The sequence below is a fragment of the Pseudopipra pipra genome, chromosome 11 (genome assembly GCF_036250125.1).
Source record: "Pseudopipra pipra isolate bDixPip1 chromosome 11, bDixPip1.hap1, whole genome shotgun sequence".
NCBI classification, from domain to species: domain Eukaryota; kingdom Metazoa; phylum Chordata; class Aves; order Passeriformes; family Pipridae; genus Pseudopipra; species Pseudopipra pipra.
In genome coordinates this window covers 21,057,624-21,084,708 of record NC_087559.1, presented here as the reverse complement: position 1 = coordinate 21,084,708, position 27,085 = coordinate 21,057,624, and the positions used below count along the sequence as shown (strand labels likewise).

Below are 27,085 nucleotides of genomic sequence, written 5' to 3'. Positions count from 1 at the left end.
AGGGATGCAGATCTCACACTGAGGGGACACCAAACTGAGCAGGATCCCAGCAACAGGGAGATTCTGACCACTTCTTCCCCTACACTTCAGAAATTTTGGGGGGAGCTTGGGAACGCACCTGCGCTTTGGCACTTTCAGAGCACAGTTCTGAGCACCCCTGTTTGAAACAACTTTCCACTTGGTAACACACATGACCCAGACTCGCTCAGAGGGCTGTCAGGCTCCACTGGCTCACCAGACTTGCTGCTCTCAATTACTTCGTTCAACTTTGGTTCAGTCGGGCTGATGCGGAACCAGTTGAGGGGAACCAGCCCCCGGATGGGATCTGCCCGGCACGACCCTCGAGTCTCCGCGGGTGGAAAGGAGTGAATTGGGTCAGGAGGCGTCGTTTCACACTGAGATGAGGGGTCTCAGCCTGCCCGGGCCCCGAGGGGGCTCAGGCGGCCCCAGGGGGCTCAGCCGTGCCCGGGGGGACCCGCGGCTCCCGAGGGGCGGGCAGGGGGCGGGCAGGGGCGGTGCGGGCCCGGCCCCCAGCCCGCTCGGGCGCTGCCGTGCGGGGAGGGCGCGGCGGAGCGGCGGGCGCCGAGCTTTAAATGAACATTAATATCGCTCGGGGAGGGCAGCACCGGCGGCTCGGGACGGGCGGCGGCGACAGCGGCACCTCCAGCTCCTCTTCCTTCTCCTTTTCCTCCGCCGCGGCGGCAGGTAGGTGTGCGCCTTCGAACGCGAACTTCAGCCCTTCCCCGCGGCCCCGAGACGGGCGGGCGGCGCTCCCCTGCCCCGCGGGGGGGACATCGCGGTGCCCCGCGCCCTTCCCGCCGGGATGCCGGGATGCCGGGATGCTGGGATGCTGCCGGGATGCTGAGATGCTGCCGGGATGCTGAGATGCTGCCGGGATGCTGGTGGGGGCCGCAGCCGCCCCGGGCGATGGAGGCTGAGGCGGCATCCTCTCGGAGGGCGGCGGAGCCCCTGCGGGGAGCCGAGCGGGGCGCGGAGGGGCCGGGGGCGGCGGGGGTGAATCCCCCCGGGAATGGCCCGGGAAGCGGCCGCCTGTTGCCGCCGCGCTGGCGGCGGTGCGGGAGCGCCGGGCTGGTGGTGACACGGCGGCCACGGGCACGGGCAGCTCTATTTGGGGTCTGCGGAGCCTTCCCCGGTCCGTGTGCGCCTTCCCGCAGCGCTGTCGGTGCGGTGGAGCGGGACCGGCGGGGGTCTGCGGGGTCTGCGGGCGCTCCCGGGAGCGCGGGGCCCCCGCCCCATTCCAACCTGGAACGGCCTCACCTTATTAATAAAAGTTATTTCCAGAAGGTGGAGTGTTTTATTTTCTTTCGTTTGATATTAAATGCGTCCCCGTGCTCTCGGTTTGTCCCTAGCAGGATGTGGAAACACGAAGTGTCAGCCCAATACTCTGTTTCTGGCTTGTTGGGAATGGATTTAAAGGTTTAGTTATAATTTCAGTTCGTCTGCGGGCTTTGCTCGGTTGCTTTAGGACTCGTTTAAACTGTATTTTCAACAGAGACGAGTGAACTTTAAAGAAAATCAGGTCAGGCATAGATTCCGGGCATCAAACCCTTTCAGGTCCCAGAAATAGCCACAGAAGTAGCGTGACCAATTCTTTTTTCATGCACAAAGCTCTTTCTTTTTTGTTTTGGCTGGAATTTCTGACAGATACCGGAGCTCATCAACTGGATATTTCCAGCTTACTTTAATGAAATAAGCATGCTTTCTAAGCTTGCATTTTTATGCCAATTATGTTAGTCTCCCTTGACTATACGAGGTTTGAGTTTCTGATTGAGCTTGTAGTTCTTAAAATAATAAAGTCTGTTTAGCACAAGGTTTTTCTTTATGCGTTTTTAGGGCTTAGATCTGTGGGAAAGTGAGAAAGAAGACGACTGTGATGAAACCTACATTAGCTGTTAGGAGGTAAAAAAATGGATATTAATAGAAAAGGTTCAGAGAGGTTTCATTTCTAATATTCTGCTCTTGAAACATAGATGTCCTTAAGTTATTGTATCTCTTATAAAGTCTTGAGCAAGAACTGACAAATATTTATTTTGCAGTAAGTGGGTCAGATGATAACATCTTCCACTGAATCTCTTACTTCTGTATTGGACAGCTTTGGTTGCTAAGTAGCTATGAATTTCTAATCCCAAAGTCAATGATGTCATAATGACATCATCACATCCTTTCACTTGATTGATTCTCATAAGAGAACAGTAATAAGATTTGATATACATGTCCCATCTCTTTAATATTCTTTCTCTGCTTCAGGGGATTTCCTGACCTGCCTGGCAAATTCCAGTGAATCACACTGAGCTCTAGTAAAAAGACATTCCTTTTGGAGACGAGGTGGAACATTAAAGGGACAGTGGCTGCTCCTGGTCTTTTCAAAACCTGAGGAACTTGGCAGTTTATGTTTTAAATGTGGAGTTCCGGATATGGAGAGCAGTGATTTAAAGCTTGGAGTTATTAAATTCCTGTGCAGGTGCGAAAGTGACTTGAATTTCAAAGACACTTCAACACCGTTGAGAATCAACTCACTTAATGTGTCGTGTATCTGCTTCAGGCAGGGCAGGGGGCACAGAGAAAACATAGGCTGTTTCAGTTGCCAAAATAAATTTCGTCTCTAATGGTAAATGGATGAAATCCGTCAGAAATTGCCACGTTGATGCCATGTTAAGAGTGGTATTGAATGGTACTGAAGACAGCTCAGAATTATTTTTCTAATTAGGTAACATAACTTAACAATTGATACGTTTGAAGTATTTTAATAGCAGCACTGCCATCGTAGGGAAGTCCATGTAAGAGAGTTTTAAATATTTAGAGTTTATAGAATTGATGACTTTGGTTTCTTCTGAGGTTAAAGGTATAAGTGTTGTCATTTGATGATGATCAGCATGGACTGCTAGTTTTTACAGTTTACTTTTATTGTGTGTGTCCGTATGAGAATGAGTCTGCTTGAATTCTAGGTTGTTGTTTCCCTGATAAATCGTTTTGCTGTTGGGAATTTCTTCACACCCAGTGAGTTTGAAATATCCCAGACAGGTCTGTGTGTATTTTAGGTGTGTAAATCTTACTGTTCCATATGCCTGTGGAAAAGGGAGAAATGAAGCAATTTTAACGTGCACTTTGCTAACATGTAGTTTTGTTTGGTAAAGTTAAAAGCTGGGTCTGTCTCATAACATTCAGAGGCTGCATAAACCGATCTCACTCGATTCATGAGTATTGTAGGTTGCTAAAACATATTTCAAAAGTAAACAATGGTTTGTTAGCATGGACGAGTGGTTAATGTGTTTACTGAAGAAACCGATTGCCGAGGTGGTGCTTCTATTATTGCTGAAGCACTGCAGTGCTGATGGCACTATTAAGTGTAACACAGTAGTAATTGAACACGAGGAGTGGGAACAAGTAGGGAGGCGGTGGGAGAAGATGTTTTTGTGTATTCGAATCTATTCACCGCTTAAGTGCAAACCAAGCTCCAGCTGCAAAAAGGAAATTTCTAGATAATCCGTAAGAACTCTGCACTCATCGTCCTATATGCAGTGACAAATTTCCACAAGCTTTAGGTTCTTTCTGGGATGACTCAACTACGGAACAAGTGATTTGGAAAAAAAATATTATCTCTGAAGAGAATCCTTGGTGACAATTTCTTTTCAAGTTATCTTAGGATTTTTCTACTTGCCGTGATTTCTTCTAACTCATGATTGCCTTGAACATTGGAGATGAGAAATGAATTTGGACTTGAGGATATATCTGTGCCTTTCCACTGCCTGTTAGATGGTCATCTGTGACATTTGCATGGTTGTGCTCTAAACGCGGTGACACATTTGGTTACATAAAGTGCAGAAAGCAGTGCACCTCAGAGCCTTCCCGAATGCTTGCAGAGGAAGGTTGATGCTGCAGTTCTGACCTTTGAACAGGCGAAGACAGCGGAGACGTGGCCAAATAGAGAAAGACGGTGAACGTTCCAAGTCGTGACAGAGCTCACTTAACACCCAAGGTCTGTCGTTGCAGAGGCTCAGTAAAACAATGGACGAGGCAAGGACAGCAATAGCAGGTGCAATCGTTAGATTTTTGTTATCTACCGCAAGACTAAACTGTGCTCAGATCACGGGTGAATTGTCTGGTATCTGGCTTAAATAAACCACAGTCGAAATGCTTCAGAACTTCCAGCAACTGAGACATTTTGTTCCCCTGCTTCCAGAAGCATGTCCTGTGACTGGCAGTGTGAGGACAGCCAGCGTTTCAGCCCCAACTTCTGCTTCTGTCCTAAGCTCTGTGAGAGAATAGAACGAACTACCAAGTGGATTATTGGATTTTTTTTTTTTTAACGTAGATTTTTAAGGGGAAAATAAAACCTATAAAATCTGAAACTTTTGCAGGCCACTTTTGTGAGCCTTTTATAGGGGCAAGACTGGCAGTTGGATGTTCGAAATGTGCTTTGTTCCGTCAGACTGAAAGGTAGTGTGATAAGTAAATGCATCTACATCTGGATCTTCTTTACTGATGGAAAAAAAACCTGAACACAGAACTCAGACAGGATTTGTCCCTTATACACTAGGAAGGAAAATAACAGAAGTGTATTTTTGTATGAATATTCTGCCCTCCTTTCTCTGACGAAGGCACTTGAAGAAGGAAAGTCTCACGGCGTGCTATGAACAACAAAATGTTCCTCTACAAGAAACCCTCCGGGTTTGTTTAATTGTTTGGTTTGGTGGTTGGTTTGTTTGTTTGTTTTTAAATTTTTTTGCACAAACGCATTTTAATTGTTCAAGATGTGGCCAACGTGCAGCTCGTGAGCCCAGAAGGCGCTGCCCACGTCCTCAGCGGGGCTGATGTCATCTGCAAAGCCCGGACTAAACGCTGCCTCAGTCAGCTGGAACAACATCAGCCTGGGAGGTCATGCTTTGGCTTTTCCCCAAGGAAAAGGACCCAAACCGTGTCATTAACATCCCGATAGCTCGGTGTCGCTACTCTGATGTGCAAGAAAATGCCACTGTTTCAGCAGCAGTTCTGCTTTGTTCGGTTAATGACAGCTCTGGTACAAAAGGGCCCTGTGGGTGCAGGGAACCCAGGAGGTGTAACAGGTACAAATCCTCTGCCTTCAGCTGCGATTGATCCAGTGCTTTGAGTAATCGCTTTGGTGCCTCACAAGTCCCGTGCTTGACTTATCTGTAGCAATTCCGATGTGCCACCGTTGTCTGCTTAGGGGAAAAACCCAAAACACTAACACAGAAAAAAAACAAGCTGCAAAAAAAACACCCCAAAAACCCAGCAACAAAACCCCTAAAAGGAATAAAGTCAATCCAGATGTGGTAGCTAACATTATCTATTGGATATGATAAGGCTTCTATTTAAACATATTTGCGGTCACAGAGTCACAGAATATATCAATTATTCCAAAATCACAATAATTTCTGAGAGAGTTCATTGTTCAAGAATAGAAGTTATTTTAAAAACCATGAATACATTGATTTATTGAGCTGGAAAACTTTGATTTTATTCCAGTTTTGATCTTCATATTTTTAAAAATGTGATATGTTGAGAGCAAACTTAGTGATGATTTTGGTCTGAAGCTCTGCCTTAGAGTAATCTTTATTGAAAAATTGAATCTTTTCTGTGTAAAATAACAATTATTTTAATGTGTAATGGAAAACATACAGTGAAATTCAGTGCTCTTTCTACCAGTTGTAAAATTGTGTAACAAGAGTAAAATCTAATATAGAACAAAGGAAGAAAAAGTCATATCAGTGGGGAATAAACACATCACAAAATTTTCTTTTGAAAAACAGATGCTTTCAGTTACCAGTCAATGTATTCCTTTCAACACAAACTAGAAATTTGTAAGGAAATTCTCCCAGTCTGATGTTGAACTCCCCTTGTGCAGGGAATTATGATTTCCCACCTCCCCCTCTTTCTGAAGTAAAATAGATTAAACCGAGCTCCCGATGCAAAGTCTCTCCCCAGAGAAGCTTGTTCAGTGTTTTCATCCCTTCACAGGGGTGGGTGTTGGAGGGGAAAAGTTTGCAGAGTTCATGCAAACAGTTTTCTTCTGAACGTGACTTATAATTCGCATTTGAAGGTGGAGGGAGCAAACCATCCCCAATCCCCTCTGAACCCCGGGATTAGTTCCTCTGGGGGTTCTGTGACACAGCTCAGGGAATCACTTTGACTGGGGGTTGCTTTTGTTTGGGATCTTTTTCCTGGCTGAAACGTCCTGGGGACTTGGTCTGACAACCGACACAGTGCTCAAAGAGAAAATACTTTCCTCTCTCAAGGTGTTGTTGCAATTTAACAACTCCCTTAATTTCAGGCTACAAGTGTTTCCCCACATGACTGTTTTCTCAGAGAAGCCGAGATGAAACGAGGGAGCTGTTTTAAAAACAAGTATCACAGGAATAAAACATGGCCTCCAGTTGTGGCCATAACAAGGGGGGCACTGTTTAGTATTCTTCTCTTCCTCAATTGTTTTTAAAGGCTAATGAAAGCCTAAGGAGACACTCAGACAGTCACACTAGCACAAATTCCTATTATTGCCCTGATTATGAGCCTTGGTGCTGAAATTTTTGCATGCTGCATCTTTGTTGCCTTCTGTAAATGCTACAAATAGCAGGAAGAGATAGATAAAATGACACAGATGCTTTAATTATGATTTGATTACAGAGCAACCAGAGGAGTCTATTCTGAGGAATGTGCAATTAGAGAAAATTCTGAGGACTATCTAACCTTCCGAAATTAAAATTAACTGGGATTATTTGAACAGGGCTTTAACATTTCTGAAAAAAAAAAAATTATCATTCCTCAAGGATCTTACTGCTCATGTGTGATAGATCCTCTCTAGCTTAGCAGATGGGCTTCAGGGTAACACAATGTCATCTTCCTCAGCTGTGTGTGCTGCTTTGCTTCACCTCACAGTCCCATTTTAGCGTCCCTTGCTGGTCACGTACGGGAGGATGACGCAGAAGCTGCACTTGAACTGGAAGGAAACAGCCATCCCTGAGTTGAAGCACACGAAAAGGAAGAGCAGTTTAAGCACTCCTGGGTCATCTCTCCATTTCCTCTCTGTGAAAACAGAGTTTTCCCCGTCTCAACGAGCAGGAAAAGTAGAGTTGTGCGTGCTTGTTGGGCAGGTTCCAAAGGGAAGGCGCAGATGGAAAATTCCATGCCTTTTCCTTTTGCAAACTATTTAATAGCAGGAACCTATATGATTAAATATGTTAATCTTCTTTGTGGGCTTAAGTGGTACAAATGACTTGAACTTAATTCCATTGATTTCACTGGCTGTCAAACACGAGCAGAATTCAAAATCTGTCCCAGAGCTGAATAGCAGCCTCCAATGGAAAGACACTGAAATGTTATGGAAGTTGCATTCTGGGATAGTAATCGTGGCTTTCTTCCCTGTTTTGGACAGGCAGGATCAGCCTGGTGGGGGTGATGTTGGGCCTGCAGTGGGTAGAGCAGAGGGTCACACCTGCTGGGCACAGGAACTGTGGGGTGAGGACACGAGCAGGTCGGGAGGCTCTCAGGTTGTGAACTGCACCACGTGACAGCAGCTGCAGACAAGTCATCTCTCACTTGCTTCTCCTCAATGCTTAACACGTTCCTGTACCAACAGTAGAAGCCTTGGGGGTTTTTTAATCCGATTTTCTGCAGAGCCTAATATTAAAATATTTACGCCTTATGCTTGAAAAATCGTACTTCAAGTGTAATGTCAGCTCTCCAGCCCGAAAGAGCAGGGTCTGCCAGGAGCCCTCCTGGGCTCCAGTTTGGGATGCAGGGTTTGCTTTGGGGCTGGAGTGTGGCAGCAGTGGAAGGGAGAAGGGCTCCTGCTCCAGGGTGCTTTGTGAGACCTGCTATTGCACTGCTGGTAGAAACCACGGGGAACTGGGCTTTGCTGCTGCCTGGCAGCTCTGAGCATGGCTGGGGGGGTGTGAGAGGGGCCCAGCTGCTTCCTTTCATCTCCCTGGTGGGTCTCTACTAATCACTGACCTTGCTTTTGACCTTGCTTACCTTCAACAGCAAGGAATCCAGCTGACCTGACACTGGATGTGGCCAACACAGCTGATAGATGGGGTCCAAGACACTTAAGAATTCCTGTTCTTTCCCAACAGGTGCTGAGCACAATTAAAGAACTGAAACAAAGATCAGCTGGATTCAGCAGCCTCTCAGTCTCCTTTGTCAATTGTAAGGACATTTTCTAGTGTAGTGCCTTCTTTGTTTATTTTAACATTTGTTTTTAAGAGCATTCAAACCCTCCAACTTCAAAGTATTTCTGTTCCTACTGACCCACGTGTATTTCCCAGGGATAAATCCCCTAGCCAGCAACTTAGGGATGATTTGTCAAGGGTCACTTTAATAAATCAGGTTATTTATTTTCTGCCTGAAATTCCCTCGTTGGTGACTAAGAGAAACTTTGTATTAAGCTGTGCAAAGCATAATGAGGTTGCTATAATGCTTTGATGTGGAAATGCTTAAATGCCAGGAAAAAAAAAACCAAAAAGAAAAAGAAAAAAATAAAAAAGTGGTGTTATTGATAGAGACAGCTTTCTTAAGGTATCTAGGGACAATTTATAAAAACCAAACATAGATTATACTGTAAAGATTATAGATTTTGATAATAGCCCCTTAAAACTTCAATATCAGACTTCATAAAAAGGTCAAAATGAAATTATTTTCTTGAACTCTGCTGCTGATATTTACAAACTCAGTCCTTTATGAAAACAAAGATCTCTGTGGTATCAATTGTAGAGACATTAATATTACAATAGATGTACGGTAAGATTTTGTTTCCTCATCCCTATTGCAAAGCTACTCTTCATCAACAAACTCACTAAGCAGACTGCTAATTTTTCTGGAATTAAGAGACTGGAGAGAATTTGCACTACGTTTGTCTCACTTAATGAAGGTGGTTATATAAGAGTTTCTTCCCCCCAGCTGATTGAATTGTATTTCCTCTGCCACTTCTTGCTTTCCATGTTGCTTATAGATTATCAAAACAGAGTTTGCTGCATTTTCTTCTTTTCTTCTTGTATCTTTTCTCAAGGCTTATTAGCACAAAGTAGCTCTGAGCAATGGCTTGGACACCAGAGATTCTGAAAGCCTCAAACAACCATAATAATGGAGTTGGATGAAGGATGCTGGTTGCCATGGGAACAGTGCATGTGCCACACAAGATAATGTAACTGCTGTAGTGCAGAGATCTGTACTGCATATTGATTGCAAGATTGCTTGAATTCCTTAGAAATCTTGTGCTTTGTGCTGTGTGTTCCATCCACCTCAGCAAGTGAGAGGAGGTTATCAGGTGGACCTGATCCAGAGAGATTCTGGCAATTTGAAAAAAGTTGGCCTTTGTGTGTGAGGGGGAGAAGGGTCAGAACTCCTTGAGAGTATTGTCAGGTTCAGAGCCTTTCCTTGTTGAGCTGACAGTGTCCTCACTGCCGTGTTAAATCAGAGTTAATGAAGTGTTGGAGCCGAGGCACGAGGGGGGCCTGCCCTGAGTTAGAAGTGGCAACAGAAGGCCTTAGGAAGCTGAACCTCCACCTGTATAATGTTTCTTATGGTGGCCTGTAACCTGGACACTTGCACAGTGTCACAGTGCCCCACTGCTCTTTTTGGTGCACTGCTGAAAAGTTCCTTTTTGTTCCAGCTTGTCAAGGACGGATCTAATTAGTGGCATAGCTGTGCAAAATACCATGATTAAGAAATATCACACTCACTGACAGCCAGGAGGACGAGGGCAGTGTTGGCCATTTCACCAAGCTGGAGGAAGGTACAATATGCACTTTTTAATTTGGAGGAATTCTGTGTGAGCACGACCACACTTGCTTCTGGGTTTGTTTGGGGTTTTTTTGGCGAGATTGGGATTCTTTCATAAAAATGAATGAAGCAGGATGGTTTGGCTATAATTCTGCAGTCTAAGTTTCTGGGTCTTAGAATGACAAAGATACTCTAGTTATTGCACCTATATCCCGGATCCTCACCAGCAAAAACCAGAAAAGCTCCATGTGGTGGAAGGCAGTTGGGTCCACTGTTGCTCAGGATGATTGTGCAGATGAGGTAATGCAAATTAAAACTGTCCTTGTAATGTTATCCCCCTGGGAAAGGTGATGCCAGAAACTCTCACTTGCTTTCAGCAGGATTTCTGGCAATTGGCCACTTGTTAGAGAATGACTGTGTAATTATTGACCTTACAAGGCTTTTGGAAATTATGTATATTGTTTCACACCTATCTCTGGCTGTTTTCTGAATCTGCCTTAAAAGCATCAAAACTTTGAGTTAGTCAGGTTTTCTGTGTCAGCTCTAATAAGATCCTTATCTTGAGGGAGAGATTGGTAACTCAAAATGTATCTGAGGTATTATTTGTCAGAAATGTGTCTGAGAGGACATATTTAGAGATGCTGGGCTACTGTGCCCTCTGGGCATTATTCACAGGTTTTTGTGACTTTGTTCATCAGTATGGGTCATCTCAAATATGGTGCTCAGAGAGTCATTGAATTTATTCTTGACTGCTATTTTTGGGTTTAGATCCAACCATGTCCCAGCAGAGTACCTGGTTTTATTGCCAATTCAAAACACTTGATTGTATAGGATCAGCTTCTCTGGAGTTCTTCTGGGGTTTTTTTGTGTTGAGATATCTTGGTTTATAACCAAGACATCTGCTTTGTAATGTACAGACAGCTACATTTTACAGCACTTAAAAATAGTAAGGGACTAGTGGCACTGCACTTTGATATGTTTCATTAAAGCCATTATTTTTTTTCATTTTTTTGGTAACACTTTAATGTTTTCTTGGTTTCTGTAACAATTCGTGGGTGAAATCCTTACTCTTGGTAGAAACAAAATATATGTTGAATTTAGTGAGTGAACTAATTAGTAAACTTGGACATCAGACATTGCTTTGGTGTTAGGAAGAGTCCTTCTTCAGTGGAACCTGACTCTAGTGGTGTCCATCATCCTCCAGTTTGGCCAAGCCTTGTGGCTGCACTGTTTGGAGCAGTGCCTCACATCCCCTGTGGTCCTTTTCTGTGCAGCTCTTGTGCCCAGGAAGACCAGGACCTTCTTCCAGGTGCCCAGGGATCAGCCTGTCAGCTTTGCAAGTGCATGGATGTGCATAAACACACACCCACCACACGGGGTATTTGTGTTTGTACACGCACAGATACAGACACATACTCTACAGTTCTCACCTTTTCCTACTGTCAGTCATGTTCCTGCTGTCACTTGACACTGTTTAAGATGATTGCTTGGATTAGGAAGTGCTGCAGTTAGGAGAAAAGAGACCAGACTGGAATGGAGTGTCAGCTGTAGCCTTTTTTGTTTGGCCTGTGCTGTGCACCCAGCTGGAAATGGTTTGTCACCTTGACAAGGTGGTAAACATCTTTCTGAACGAACATGTAGCGCTGGCACAGTCACAGATTGTCACTTGTTTGTCCTTGGACTATCTGGTACTGTCCTGGTATATCACCATTTTAAAGAATACTCAGCTTTTGAGTAGGGGCACAAACAGAAACATCTGTAACAACACACAGCAGCCCGTGGTGTTTTATGGTGTTGATGTCTGTGAGCAGATTGCATTGCACCAGGGAATTTTCAATATCAAAAAGGTGCTAACTTTGGTAAAGGCAGGGACTCTGTTTATAGTATGATATCTTTTTCTGGAAAAAGTAAAGTTTGAGGGGCTGGATAACTAAGACATGTGAAAGACAGGGAATCTGGTGCTGCCATTCCATGGAAAACCATCTCGGTTACCAAACGTATCACCTTTCATGTCGTCTCTGAGGTGACTTCTCTTGGTTGAACTCCACTGGACCTGAAAACTGCTGCTGATTGCTGAGGTCTAGTGTACCACATTCTGTAAATCTACCTTGCTCACTGCACTGAAAGCTGTAGGAATGGAGTGATTATAAAGTAACAACTAACACCCTGTAGCTGACTAAATTTTGGGAGTGCAGGGGTGAGAAGAAATGCAGCTGCTGCCCCCTCCCCAAACCCACAAGAACTCTGGCCTATGAGATGGTTGCTGGATTGAATACAATAATGTTCCAATAGGCAGCAGAATGAGAATAAATATTTCTGAAGAAAACAGCAGGAAAGTGAGACAAGTGTGTACCTGGGAAAGGTCAGTGACTTGAACAGATCAACAGTAGTTTTTCCACGTTGTGAATTTGGCCCTGGCATCTTGGTCCCTCAAGGAGCAGAGGAAGGATTTTGCTGGATTTCAAATACAAGCAAATGGGGGTCTTTGTGGTTTATCACTCAGAACTCCCTTTTCAAGCTGCCTTCAAGAGGAGACAGTGCATGGGGACACACGTGGCAGGAGGTAGAATTTCACCTTCATGGGTGTCTGGAAAGGGAGATTGATGGTTTTGCTTCACAGCGACACTGGGAGGACTGGGAAGAAGATTGTTTTCCCACACTGGCATTCAGCCACTCCAAGTGTATCAATTGCCACTGAGCACAGAGGTGATTTTGATTTTACACAACAAGAGTTTCCAAGGAGGGGTTGGATTGACAAAAGCAGTTGCTAAGGGGCTCCAAGGGACTTGACAGGTTTACTGACTGATGATATACTACTGGGATAGTCTCAATGGAAATTGGGTTTGATATAAATGAAGGACAAGGACATTGTTCAAAAGCAATTTAGAGAGGCCATGGAACATTTTGATTTGACTCAGTATGATTCCTCCCACAAAAGGGAGTTGAACTGTGACTGGTGGAATTTATTACAGCTTTATACCTTTTTGTATTGAAAATTGAGCTTCAGCATGATACCCTACTGCTGTCTTTATGCAGATTGCTTAAAAATAAATGGGTAGTTTATGAAGGTAGTATCTTGGAGGTGAGGAAGTTTTAAATGAAAATTATCAAAGAATGTCTTTATTGTAAAGGAGTGTGTATATCTTAGCCAAAGTGGTTTACTGAAGGACAAATATGCATTTGGGAAATACTTATATGGACCTTTAAATATGTTCACAAATATCCAAGATAATTTTTTACAGTCTAGTTTAAAAAAAAAACCCAAAAACTATTATTTGCAGATCATGTCTGTGCCAGCACTGACATTATTAGAAAGGCAATCCTATTTAGTTCATGTAAGAACTTGCTGCCTTGTTTTCTGAGTAACACAAAAGCTGTTTTATTTCTGAGGAACACATGCTTTCAGAGTGAACCTTGTAAGAGATTGTTTTTCTTTCATGAGGCCTGTATATTTTCCTTTTGCCACTATTTTTGAAGTTGTAGAAAATCTCAACAGAATTGCATTGCAAGGGCAATGCAATTTACTTCATGTTATTTATTTCCAGTGGTTACAAAGAGAATTGCTGAGAGGTGCCTCAGGTAGGGCAGGTAAACATGTGAATGTCTCTGTACCTGGTAGTTAAAAGCCATGTGCATTGTGGCTAGGGATGATTTATTTTCATTTACTTGTGTCTGATGTTAGAGGGGAGATGGAGGGGCAGGGAAATAATCTGCCTTCTTTAAAGGTGACATAGATGTTGCCTTGAAATGCACTGTATTCAGGCTCCCTCCAAAGCTACTGCTGTTCACTTTTGGTCACAAAATATGAGGATTAATGACATTCATGTGTTTACAGTCAAGATTGTCTGCATGGAGTGCAGAAGCAGCGAATCCAAAAACCACATGAATGACAGATAACACTGATAAACACATAGTAAAGCAAGGAAAATAAAAGTGAGCAGATTTATGGGCATTTTTTTCTTCCAGGGAGTGATAAAGATGTGCAGATTGAGGTCAATGAAGCTGTTAGCAAATGCTCCTCTTGTAGAAGCACAGAAAGAGGGGGAAATAACTGCAACTGCACAAAGATATGTCAGTTGTACTTCCCTCGTGGATAGAAAGAGGTGGAAATAATTAACACTACAAAGGAATGAGCACAATGAAGAGACTCTAGCACCATCCTCTGGTGTCCTCCTTGGAAAGCAGATGGAAACTATCAACTCCACACTCCCTGCCTGCCTTTGCTGCACACAGGAGGCTTCTGGCAACAGTGGCAGCAGCAGTGCTGAAATGGTTGCAGCTTGGATCCTTTGGAATTAAAGAATGGCCAAGGAACATATAAGGGTGGGCATTTTTTTTTTGTCCTTCGTGTGCCATTTTATTCCACTTGGTCTGCTGCTTTTTTGGCTGGGTGGTAACAAGCAGGTCTGCTCTAAGTAATCCAGCTTTCCCCAGGGTTTGGCCCCGGGCCCTTGGAGGAGTTAGGTCAGAGAGAAGGAAGAGTTTGCAGCTAAAGACCTTTGAATAGCAGCAGGTAACGACCTCAACTTGCAGTACCTCAGTCTGGTCGCTGTTGTTTGCTTGCTTCCGGATTAGGGGTATAAGTAAGAAAAAAAAAAAAAAGAAAATTCTGCAGAATGCTGCAGCCATTAAAAAAACCGAACCAAACAACAACAACAACAACAAAAAAAAAAAACCAACCAAAACAAAACAAAAAACCAACCAAACACCAAAAACCAGGCAAACAACAAAACCCCTTAGAATTGTTGCTTAAGAACCAACATGGGGTCACAAGAGATTATTATGCTGAGCATCTGGCATGTGTGCCAGCCTGTCTCGTGTCTGAAAGCAAAATACATGTCTGTTTTCAGATAATTTTGTTCTCCAGCACTGTATTCATGCACTTCAACAGAGAATGGCTGGTGTAAGAAGATTTCCATGGCTGACATACATTCTGCTGTGCTCATATTATCAATGATTATGCTGAGATGGTTTCTGTGTGAAGATTGTTGGGAGCCTGCCTGTAGGTTTGCCACTGTAACTTGTCTTTTCTACTGGGCTGGGCTAGTTAAGATCACACTGCTTCGTTTATTATTTTTTTAAAGGCATTTGCTGTGTTTGTTTATGAAGTAATTGTATAGTTCTGTGTTTGTAACAAGATTTATTCTGTATCCCTCTCTAGACTGTTTGAGGTACAGCAGTTTTTCTCCATGATGTTCCTGCCTTCAGATGGAAGGTCTGTACATAGCCACTAGAAAAGGGTGTTGCTTTTCCAGCAGGAAGCTCTCATAGTGGAAACTGCAGAGCTGGAAGAGAGAGCGATGAGAAAGGGCAGGGATCTTTGCAGAAAGCCAGAGCCCCACAGTTACAGTGGTGGACAATGCAGTTCTGTGCATTTAGAAATGCTTATGGGGAGCATAAAATATTGACTGGGTGACAGCTGGGCTGCTGTGACTTTTTGTGTGGGAGGGTCCTTATTTTCACCAGGAAAGCTGAATGGATTATTGTTCTCTCTGTTTATCACAAAAGAATGCTGCTTCCATTCATTTTTCTTATAATATCAATTTGGTCCCAGCTACTTATTGTCACTGTTGCTTCCACAAAATATTTCCAGTTCTAGAACTAAAATAATCTCCATTCACTTTAAAGCAAGGCTCTATATTTTGTTTGTGTAATGATGACAGATGCCTTAAAATCAGAGATGAAATTCCATTGCTGGCTGGATGGGCAGAGGGCTCTGAAATGCAGAATACACTGAATGAGCTGTGTTTGAGGATGTCCAAACTGTCTTGTAAATAAATGTCTCCAACTTCATGGTTTATTTCTAGGGAGCTCTGCTTAGCAGGAGCAGGAGTTATCTCTGCCATGTAGCAGTCAAGATTCACAGTTTTCCTGTGAGATCTACTACTACAGGAATAAAGACTTCCTTTGTTTACAGGAGTGGGGGGAAAAGCTCCCTTCAGGCTGTTGTTTATAGCGGCTGACATGTGATAGAACACAAACATGCCCTCGCTTCTGGAATCTCAGATTGGCATCTTTACAGGGAGGGGGAATCTTCAGGGGTAGCTCAAAGCTGACACCTTGTCATCTGGCTGTGAGAAGCCCTAAAAAAGAGCTGTTGTGTGCACTGGAGTATGTTGTGCATAACAAAAAAATCAAATTCTGGAAGAGTTCAAGAGTTAGAAAGAGTAGTTTTTGTATTCAGTAGTTGAATTATGCAAGGTATGGAGTGCTGTCTTGTGTGGAACAAGGTAATGGGAATTTCTTTGCTAATAAAAGGCTTCAGGATTTGGTCCAATGGATCTTAAAAATGGTAGTGCTATTTGTGGATGTGATTGGCAGATTTAATCCCTTTCCTGCTCCCATCTACATCTTTCCTTTTCTAGTCTGCACCAGCCATTAGACAAAAACATAATTAAATCTAGTATTTCGGAACCAAAGTAGGCATTCATCGTTCAGCATATGTTTTTTCTTTTATCTTAGGAGCCTAAGGAAGGCAGACACCTCAATGCCACTGAAATGCACACATATGTATTTTTGTCTCCTTTGAAAAATTCAGCCATGCTATTTAATGTAATCCAGTGGTGATTTTATCAACATTTTCCTAATGAAATGCAAATATTTGACATTCCCACATAGTGTGAATGAATTGGAATTTTAAAAAAAAATGGTCCCATAGTTGTTTTTTTCTGGCTATTTAATTTCCCACTTGATACCCACAAATGCTTCCATAGCCTCAAAGAAACCAACTTTCCTCAGTTTCATCCTTGTCTTTCATTGAGGTAGATGATAATTTGCTGATAACCATTGCACAAGCTTTTTTTTTTTTTTTTTTTCACTAAACAGACCTGAAAAACACAAAAAAAGACTACAAAAATGTCCAGTGCAGCATTGGCCTTTCTGAAGGGTGACAAGCAAGTCAAAATTTTGCCTTCTTAGACAGTGTACCAGCCTTGCCCTGAGTGTAGTTACCCATAAGGTTTTTGTGAGAGTTTGGTACCTGGGCTGGAGTGTCCCTTTAATACCAAGTAGCCATGGGAAAGATCATGGAGCTTGAAGATGGGAATGATGGAAGTCTAAAACTGGAGATAGCTGAATGTAGCCTCTGCTGCTGGGAGGCACTTCTGTGAACATTCACACAAGAAGGAGACAGTATTTGGAAACTATTTAAAAATTTTAAACAAGCACACAAACGAAAACCAGCAACGAAACCAAACAAATAGAAACACACCAAAAAAATTTAGAAAAGGCAGGAGGATTTATTCTGCCTTCCCTGATGGAAAGTTCTATCTACAGCTTGCCTTAATATGAGCAATTAAGCAAGAGGGGCTGCAGTCCATGGGTCTGACACTTCTTCCCCACGATCTCCAAGCAATGTGCCACCTTCAGGGGTGTGATGGACATCATCCAAATGCAGGGTACACAACCATGGAATATTTAGACTGGGGAGAAGCTCTGGAGGTCACCAGGCCCACACAGGTGCACTGTGTGAGCTGATTTTTGCTATTTGTCTACCTTTTACTGACTTACAGGACAATGTTAAGAAATCAGGTTGCTCCCTTTCTCTGCTTCTTCCAAGTTGTTCGTTGAATGCAACTTTTTACAGCTACAGGGAGATGAAGGTTTCTCTCCTTAGTGCAATAACTTTGTAACCTAGTGTGCTGTTTGTTTGTTAAAATTCTCTCCATTTAGCAAAATACCCTTTTCCTTCAAAGTAACATGAGCTCCCAGTGGAAAATGAGGAATTTACTGCTTAGCAGAGCCAAGGCCTACGTTTGCACAATCCCTGCAGTCTGGCAGTATATTTGGAGTAAGTCCATTATGACTGTTTTAGATTGGCTTAGAGCTACATCTCAGGGGAGAACTCTTTGCTCAATCTGTGCTAGGCAGATAAGAACTGATATTTTTCTGTGGAAAAAAATCTGACTTATTTTCCCACTTGTTATTTTATTGTACTCAGAGGGACATAGAATTAACTCTGTTAATTGTTCTTTAAAAGTCCCCATGTCCTGGTTAATACTTGGAAGATAGGGTTCCAGGGGAGCTGTGTTGCTCATGTTCAGTATTGTGCAAACCAGAAAAATTTCTGCTCTTGTGGAGAGCAGATGCGAGGAATTGCTCGTTGTCTTGTAGGCAGAAACAGATTTTTATTTTTCTTCCTTTAGGAAAATGAATGCATTTTAGAAAGGAGGTGATCAGTAAAGAATAAAGAAATGTGTGGTAATACAAAACATGGCTTTGTTATTTTAATCCAGGTTTTGTGCTGTTGAGTTCTGGTAAAAATAAAAGAACTTACTGTGTGCCTTGGTATGAACAGGTGCAGCAATTGCTTTTGAAATGAGTCCAAGCAAGTAACATTAAGTCCTCATTTTACACCTCACTGAATGCTGTGCAAAGAGCAGAACTTCCCAGCAGCATAAGCAGATATAATTCCATTGATAGCTTTGGCACTGAGCCTATTCACTTAAATCAGTGAAGTAGTATCTGCTCATGCCTCAGTAAACAAACCCTTTTATATTATACAGGTCAGGATTTGTTTTGGGACAGTCTTTTGAATGCTTCCCTTCCAAGGCTAATTCTGTATTCCCCCCCCCCCCAAAAAAAAAAAAAGGAGCTTCTGTTTCTTCAGCCTCCTGTTTCTGAGCCTGGAAGATTTATGGGACTGATACTGTCTTCCTTCAGTTGAGACTTGTGAAGCCTTGTATTATGGGAACAGAATTTTGCTTCCAATCTTTTGGAATTTTGCTCAAGCTCTCGGTGTGAGGGGAAGGGCTCCCAAGACGGATGGATGGATGGATGAATACACTTGTGGGAGTGAAACTCCTTTAAAAATACTGCAGCTCCTTGGGACCACAGTGTTCCCATTTTGAAATCTAGAAACAAAAGGCTTAGGGAACCTTCCTAAAGCCAAATGCTGCCACGGGGAAATGTGGACAGCTTTGTTTCTGCTTCGGGAGCTGAACGAGCCACTGGAAAATGGTCTGGGTAGTTGCCTTTAATTGGCAAATAGAAAAGTAATTTAAAAAAGCATCAATGCTGAATTCCTGCAAACCCACTGCTCACGAGTGGAGGTTTGGTCAGAAAGTTTTATAACAGCCTCTTGTGAACGAAGAGCTGCCTTGGGATTGGATTCTCTGGGCAGGTAAGGAGATATTCTGCCTGCTCTACTTCTCCCTTCTCCTGCCATCCATGTGCCAGGGACAAGAAGGAGGGAGAGGAAGGGATTTTTTTGCTGTATTCCCTAGTCCTGTAGCTGTTATCTGGGAGCTCTGCAGGGAGGGTGTGCTGCTGGGCAGTGGTCTTGCATGAGGCTCGGCATCTTTTCCAGAAATGTTGGTCCCGAATATAATCTCTTGTTTTGTATTACTTTAAAAATCATTGAGGTAAGACCATCTTTTGAATATTTCTGTCAATGTCCTTAGTTACAGGAAACAGAAAAGTTCAGTGCTTGCTTGGGTTCTCTCACTTAATTTCTGTGAAGCCTTGAACCAGTCAGTAATATCTCAGCCTTTTTTTATTTTGTTTTGTTTTTTAATTGTAGCATTTGTAGTGAGGGGAAAAAAAAGGATATTCAGCCCTCCCAAATAAATGGAAGCATTTCCTAACCCTTGCAGGTCTCTCTTGGAACCCTACCTCTTTGCTTTCATGGGTACTTTCCTCCTGATATTGAGCTTTGTTAAACCTCCTGAGTGTCACCTTAATTTCAAGCGTGTGTTTAAATCTCACCAGTTTAAAGTAAGTCTTATCCATTTTACTGTAGATGGAAAAAAAGCACAGAGCTATATTCAAAGAGGGAAAATATATAGTTCTCATCAAGTGTTAAGTTCTGAAAAAATAGACTTTGCCTGTGCCATCACTGTTGTCTATAGTTAATAAGAGTAATGCTCGACTACAGAGCTTGAGAATGCAGCAGTTATTTGCTTCCCACTTGGAAGGTGACATTCCCAGCTAGATGGCCTAGAAAATTGTTTTCAAAAAGTAAGAAAAATTAGTTCAGGAGGGCTATTGAGCATCCAGCACTCTCCTCAAGAGATTGCTGAGTACCTGTCAGTCCGTGGCACCGTGACAAGTGTTCAGCCTGGGGGTGGTGACAAGTGATGAGCTGTTCAGAACACAGAACACCTCTTCCCTTCCACATCCTGGGGGAGCTGGCAGAGCTGGGCTGCAAAATTCACGTGTTTGGGGCTTTCTGATGGGAACTGAGAAGCTGAGCAAGGATATTCCATGAACATGCAATAAACATGGCACCTCGTGGTACTGCTGGGTTTGGTTTTTAATGCTTTTCACAGAGTGTTGAGCTAACTTGCAAATTATTTGAAGCAAATTGACCCTACGGCATAACCAAAGGATAAAAAGATGTTGGTCGTTTGTGGGGCTTTCTGTAGCAGTTTTCATGTGTGGTGGGTTTTTTTTCCTTCCTAGAAGAAGCTGTTTAGCAATTGGATTTTGCAAATCAGCTCTTTTTGGTTTTACTTTTGCTCCTAAATATGAAAATGCACTTTATAAAAACAGTGGAAAGGGAAATTAGTCCAAATTCGTTATTCCAAGTACACAGGACTTTTGCTTTCCTCCCTTTAGATTTGTTTGTCAGAAGCCAGCATTTGGCACTGTTACCCATGTGCCTGTGGGACTCTCTTTTCAGCTAAGGATTGGAAACTTAAATGGGAAGTAACTAAACACTACCAGGTTGCTGCTGTAGGCTGAGGAAAATGAGGTTTAAGTGCCATTTGTATTCTCCCTGGGTTTCTGACCAGCATTTCAAAGAGAAATTCTCCTCAGAGATTTAATCCTGTGGTTTCTTTTGAGTCCAACTATTGTGATGGGATTCTGGGAGCTGAGAAAAAGAGCATAAAAATACCTGTAGAGCAGATCCATGAGAAATAAGGCTTATTTGCTCGTTATTAAGTTTCTTCTTTGATTTAACAGCTTCCTGGAATCTGGGATATGCTACTAGTCACATCTGGGCTAGAATTCATCAGCTGTTTGTCAGAAAAAAGGTACTATAGGTAGACTGAATGCAATCACCAAAGCTGAAATTCTGCCAAGACTCTGGATTTACTTTTCAGAAAGTGCCAAGGCATCTTTCACAGTCACAAATCATGACACTTACCTTTTGGATGGGACACAAGGCTGGGCTTATTGTGAAAATAGGGTTGCAGAGATAATTTGCCTGGCATGTGAATAGTGTCTGCATGTGGTGATATTCCTCAGGAGAAGAGAGGGAGCCAGTGGAGCTGCCAAGGAGTACAGATAAATTGTATCCGGAAAGGAAAAGTGTTGGTTACAGGAGGATGTAAGTAATTGGTGCCATATGGTTTTCCAATCTCCTTTCTTCAGCTGAGCAGTCATGTATTACAGTGCAAACAGCTGAAACTGCTTCAGACTCATCTCTAAGTTGTTTTGGATGCTCAGTGATAGCCTTGAGACCTTTGGGGCTGTGAAGGCCTTCTTCCAAAAATCGTTTTTGTTTGCTTTCTCACCTGGAACCAGCAGCATTGACTGAGCTGAAGAAATGGCAGCCAAAGATGAGCTTGTGTTGAGCATCAGGAAACAAGCAATGCTTTAGATATTGATGTCAGGTGCCTGTGTGATATTTAGTAGGGGATAACTGTAAGAGATGAACGATGAAAAAAAACCAGTTCCCTTCAGTTCTACAAGAATGGGTGCTGCTCTGTAAAGAAAGGTGTGGGAAATGGGGTTAAGAGGCAGAGAGGAGGAATGCTGGAAGCAGCACAGGAGTGTGTAGTGCATGTGATGAGCTGCTGAACTGTGCTGCAAAGAACAGATATTTTCCAGAAAGTTTAGTCAAGAATAATGTTCTTTTTCCCAGTAAGCATGGAATGTTCAAATATGAGGGAGTATTCGGATTTTTATACGTAAATTTGACCTCTGGCTTTCTGAAGGCCAATGGAGCAGGACTTTGCAAACCCCAGAAGGCACATTAGCAGTAAGCACTATCCAAATGACATTTCAAACACTAAATACAGTAACTCCCTCTTCTCTTATATCCCATTTATCATTGTTCTGTCTGTCTAGCTAATTTACTGAGCCTTGTCATAGGACAGATTATTTATCCTCATTTCAGACTTATTTCATTTGTCTAAGATTTCCCATTTGGATGAGTGAAGGAATATTGCTGGAGTACAATTCTCTACTATCTAAGAGATAAGCTTCCAAAATCTCAATGTAGGTAGCATCCTGAACTTCACTTACAAATCAGTTCTTGACCCTATGCCTTCTCATTAGAAGCCAAATATCATCTGTCTTTATTATTAAAAAACTGATAGTCTGTGCTATAGTAGAGGGCCTGTATTTGCTAATTCTGCACCTGTATATCTCTAGTCCTGATAAAATGTCGTCTTTGGATGGTCATTGCACCTGAACTCGTAATTTTCTTTTGTTCCCTTTCAATAATTCTTTGTTGTTGTTGTTGTTGTTGTCTCATCGCTGCTGCTTGTAAGTTTTTCCTGCTTGGTATGGCCTCACAAAACAAGCATGTTCTCAGGCTTCACAGGGGACTGGCATGATCCTTCCAGCCTGGGAGAGCTTGGCCAGTCTGAGATGTCTGGACAGAAGTAGTTGTTTCTGTTGCATTATTGTAATGGAGAGAGAGATCCAGCTACAACTCCAGCTACGACTGCTGCATTGAAGAAGAGAGACACTGCTGCCCTGAACGTGGAAAGGATCTTTCCTTCTTCCCTTCTGGACTTTTATTGGAGGGAAAAGAGATTTGATCCAATGTAAATATTGCTTTACCATAGGAGAGATAGTTAGGATTATGTATATAATGTAGTATAATATTTATTCGTGTAATAATTGTAATATAATTCCCTTCCCCCCATATTGAGTCTTGTATTGGGTCTGGAAAACCCCTCTCACACTGGGGTGAGTTGTGGGAGAGGGGCTTGGACTTGGAAATTGGATTTTTAGGGGTCTCAAACCACAACAATTATCTGCTACCACGCTCGGATGCTGCTCCTCTTTGTCTGGAGACCTTCCCAATTCCAGCAAGAAACAGGGACAAGGTGGCACCTTCTGAGCAGAACCAATAGGTAAACAACCATATGCAGGCACTGGAAATTTGGAAATGAAGGGATTTCCTACAGCACAAAACACAAGCTCTCAGTACAGGATATAGTCACCTCTGGCAGCTCCAGTCCTGTCCAAACACAGAGAGAATGTCTCCATGGATCTGTGCTCTGCCCCTCAGGATTGCTCTTGCTCACTTTTTTCCATCACTTCAGGACGCCCAAACAGCAAGGGGGGGGGTGAAGAATTGCAATCCCAGCTGTCCCAAGAAGGAGTTAATCTTCTCCTGCTGGGGAGTGTTTCAGAAGTGTGAAGTGGAAGCAGGGAAGACTAAGAACTGAGCTGAGCTTCAGAAAGGCTTGTTCTTGGGACTTTTATCAGCAGTGTAGGGTTTCTCTGTTGTGAGAAAACCCCGTGTCTCTCCCCCAGTGCTGCAGGCTGTTGAAATGTGACTGCCTGGGGGAGTCTGTTCATGCTCTGTGTTGGTCTTGCTCTCTCTGAGCTGCTTTATGTTTTTGCCCTTGCCATGATTTCTACTGAGGTCTGTGATCTCTCAGATAGGTCAATTTGCCTAAGAGTGTTCAAAGTGTGTCTGGCAGCAGCCTTTGCATCATAAATAATGAACATTTCCCATGAGAAAGCTTGAAGAAAGTGGGGGGTGGTGAATTTTTTGACTGGGAGAAGGAGGCATATGTGTGTTTTTCCCTTGCTGCTGCTCCAGAGAACTGTGCTCCCTGGCTGGAAAATATAATGGCTGTATGAATTGCTATTTAATCAGGGATGCTAATTAAGTCTTAGCTCTTTAATGCTTTCATGGGAGATCTGTATATGATTTTCAGTGGCTAGAATTGCAATTGCAGGCAATTAAGCTGTTCTTGTCTTTGTAGGACCCAAAAGTGCAATTTTATGAGAGATATTCAGGAAATAGAGAGATCCTGTCACCTTTAAAATTTTCCTTGATCTGAAGATAGGAGTTGTTTTTAAAAGGAAATATTCTAAAGCAGTGAGGCAATGAAACAATACATTTATTTCAGATTCTAAGTAGCCTTTTTTGTATGTATAATTACAGCAGTACATTCACTTTTATGGCACACTTAATATAATTGTAGGATAAATATGAAGCCCATTCTGAGCAGAAATTTTACTTGGTTTTTTAGCATTGCCAGTTTAGTTTTATAATGCAGTGAGAAAGCAAGGTCTTACCTGGGGCTATCTGCTGTCTTGTCAGGTCACAACAAAGGGTTCCTACTTATGGGTCAGAGCAATATTTTTGGAACAAGGGGGTCCCACCATGATGGTCTTAAATGAGAAATTTAAGAAGTGGGGCAAAATGTGTGGAATACTTGTGCACCTTATGTAGTACAGTCAAAACTAACCCATAGTCAACAGAAAGCAGGCAATCTGCTTAGTGATTAAGAACAGGCTGGGATTTTTAGGTTTTGAGGGGTTTAATTGCTCAAATATTATATCATGGTAGTTGCTATCAGTGATACATTGTGGGGGTGGTCACAGTAATCTTTGGTCCTGCAGGAGCTGGTTCAGTAGTCACCCAATAATATGCTGTTTCTATGTGGTGTAAGGGACAGAAAGGAGAAGAAAAATATTCATATATCTTTCTTTATCTGAATACTGCTTGGAAGGGCAGCCTGCTCTCAGGAGAAGAGTACTCAGAGAAATTTCAGATACTTGAAGCAGGAGAAAGCACAAGATGGACTTGAGAGATTTAGATAAAAAAACATGGTATATAATCACAGCTTGTGAGACTGGAGGAGTGTTTTACTTTGCCTTTAACAGAGTCAATTCTCTTTCCCCCTTTTTCCCTTACTGTCACTTCTCAGTAGGGCAGGCGTGGGGCAAAGTGGAAATGCAAAAGTGAGGTTTTGGACAGTGAGGAAGTTTGTGAATGGGCACAATGATGTCACCACCACCAACCTCAGACCTCACTGAGCAAAGGTCAGATGGTTGATCTCTGCCTGCTCCAGGAACACGGGTCAGGAAGGTTCCTTTTCCTTCTGCTCACTGCATTAAGGTCATTTTTCAGCTGGGTACCACTCTATTGCATCATTAAAGTGCTGTAAACTGTGGCCCTGTGATGACAAACTGACAAATATTAATTGAGGGCAACAGGAGCCACACACTGTGGTGAGGCAAATGGTGTCAAAATTACCAGTGCAAACACAGCCAAGCAAATCAAACGAGCTCAGCAAATTAGCTTGGGTACTAGAAATGCTACAGTGGGGATGTTGATGAGCTTATTCAAACGGGCTGTGTGCAGTAGCTGAGCTGGCATTTTCAGAGCCTTCTGAACTGCCTTGGTGCTGGACTGCTTTTCTTGTGTAGAAAAACGCTGTAGCTCGTGCTGATTTCATGTGTGAGGCGTGGAATCTTTACCACCATCACTCTGTGTTTTCTTTGTCTGTGCTTGTGGTTTGGAGTGAGACCATCCTGTCTACTCTGAAGTACTTTCAATTAGCTAATAATTAAATAAGTGGTGGAAAAGCAGAAATGATGATTTTAATGGTTGACAATAAATGGAGGCCTTTTCTGCTTTGCATTTGAAACCTCTTCTGGAGCTCAGGTTAGGTGGCTTTGTCCTTCAGGATTCTTCCAGGTTTATCTCTGCAAAGCTTTTACTACACACTGGTTTGATGTTTGGCTTATTACTGTGCTGCCCCTCTTTTGATCAAACTCCACAGGTGAAGAGGGAAGTTGTTTACAGCACAGATGGTCAGGCATCAGATGCTGAAAGCTCTCCAAGGATCTGGATACCCCATTTACTACTAAAGTGTTCACTTCAATGTATGAATATCAGTGAGATGAATCTTTTGGATGCTGCAAATTGGAGAGAGGATCTGATTTTGAGAGAGGAAGAGGACAGGCATTATGTAAGCTATTCTTTATCAGTTCATAGTGACCTTTGAAAGCTTGAAGGTGATCCATCCCAGACTGCCAAGCTGACCTCTGTATGGGAAGAGGCTGCACTTTGACATGTTTACCACCTGATCCTCTAATTCCAGACAACGGGTGATGTGGAAATCTTTGTGCTATAGAGTGAGATATGGCCTTCATGAAGAGGACTAGACTCCAATTCCAGGTTAATCAGTTCCTCTTAGATGGTTGTGACCATTTTGCCTTTCTGAGTCTCCATTTGTGTTTGCTGTAAAATAGACAAATGGTCCTATATTGATTTTTGACATTTGAAAGCTGCTACGTGTAACATTCTGGCAGGAGGGAGTTGCTGCTGGTGAGAGAACTCACAGGCGTCATGTGAAATCAATACTTCCCTGATTTGTTCCAGTGTGAAAATACGTGTTTTTTCTAAGATCTGTTCCATGTATTTACCTAGAAACCTGCTCCTGCTTTGAAGGGTTGTCTGGGCAGTACTGAGATACTAATTGAAGTAAAATGCATCAATCCTGAGGAGCCCCTGTGGTAGGATTAAGTGAAACCTTTGAAGGGAAAAGTGTAGAGTAGAACATGTACTGTGGTGGGGCAGCAGAGGAATACATGTTAATCCAGCCTAAGTAACACTGGGAGACTGGAAGCCTGCAGATGAATAACATTCCTCATCTATTATCCACAAGTAGATGAGAAGACACATTTTCATGATTGGCCAAAAAAAAAAAAATCGCCCTAATTTTCAGGCTGTTTTCCCAAATAAATTAAGGAAGAGTATTATTGCATCTGTGATTGCCTAAGGACACTTTTCTCAGATCTCCACTTGAGAAATTCTGGCACCATAATCTAATTTGGCCACATTGAAATCAGGGGTCATTTATAATACTTGGATGCCAGAAATGTGCTCTGGAGTGTGTGCACACCTGGCTTTTTCCAGTGAAGACCCTCTCTGCTGCATGAGGGCAGAGTTTGGTGACAGGCCTATTTTACAGGTGGTTAAGATGATCTGTGTACCTTTGAAAAAGGGCAAGCTTAACCTAATCTTCTCCAGGGGAATAAAAAAACCTCTGTCCCAAGTATTATATTTTTGCTCAGGGGGGTTATTATTCAAAGAACTGGTGTGGGGGGAAGGTAACTCTCTCTTTGCCTCCTTGAGGAAGGTGTTTGCCTTCTAAGACTTGAGCTTGGACTTAATACTGAAAAAAATGCCCCTTGAACTCAAGGAATATTGTCATATGGTGCTTTAAAGTAAATATTTGAACATTTCCAGATGCACTTAAGGAAACTGATTTTTTGCTGACATTGCCTTAAATATCAATTATAGATCTGATCCAAAGCAATGTTAAAACAGAGAACTGAGTGCTACAGACTTGTTGTTGTTGAGTCTAATTGGGTTTTTTGTTTTATATTTATTTCCCATATGAAC

At 42.7% G+C, this 27,085-nt stretch overlaps 1 protein-coding gene across 3 annotated transcripts in view; it reads left to right on the top strand.

Annotated features, from left to right (window-relative positions):
• Window positions 1–591: 591 nt before the first annotated feature.
• Window positions 592–27,085, top strand: part of SLC6A1 (solute carrier family 6 member 1) — a 59,864-nt gene continuing 33,370 nt past the window's right edge. Inside the window, exons 1-2 of one of the 3 annotated variants that reach the window (XM_064668147.1) lie at window positions 596–705; window positions 8,109–8,181. The gene's annotated coding sequence lies outside the window, so the exon portion shown is untranslated. Of the gene's footprint in view, window positions 706–8,108; window positions 8,182–18,667; window positions 18,875–27,085 lie in introns of those variants that run through there. The other 2 variants (XM_064668146.1, XM_064668148.1) reach the window with 2 other exon arrangements.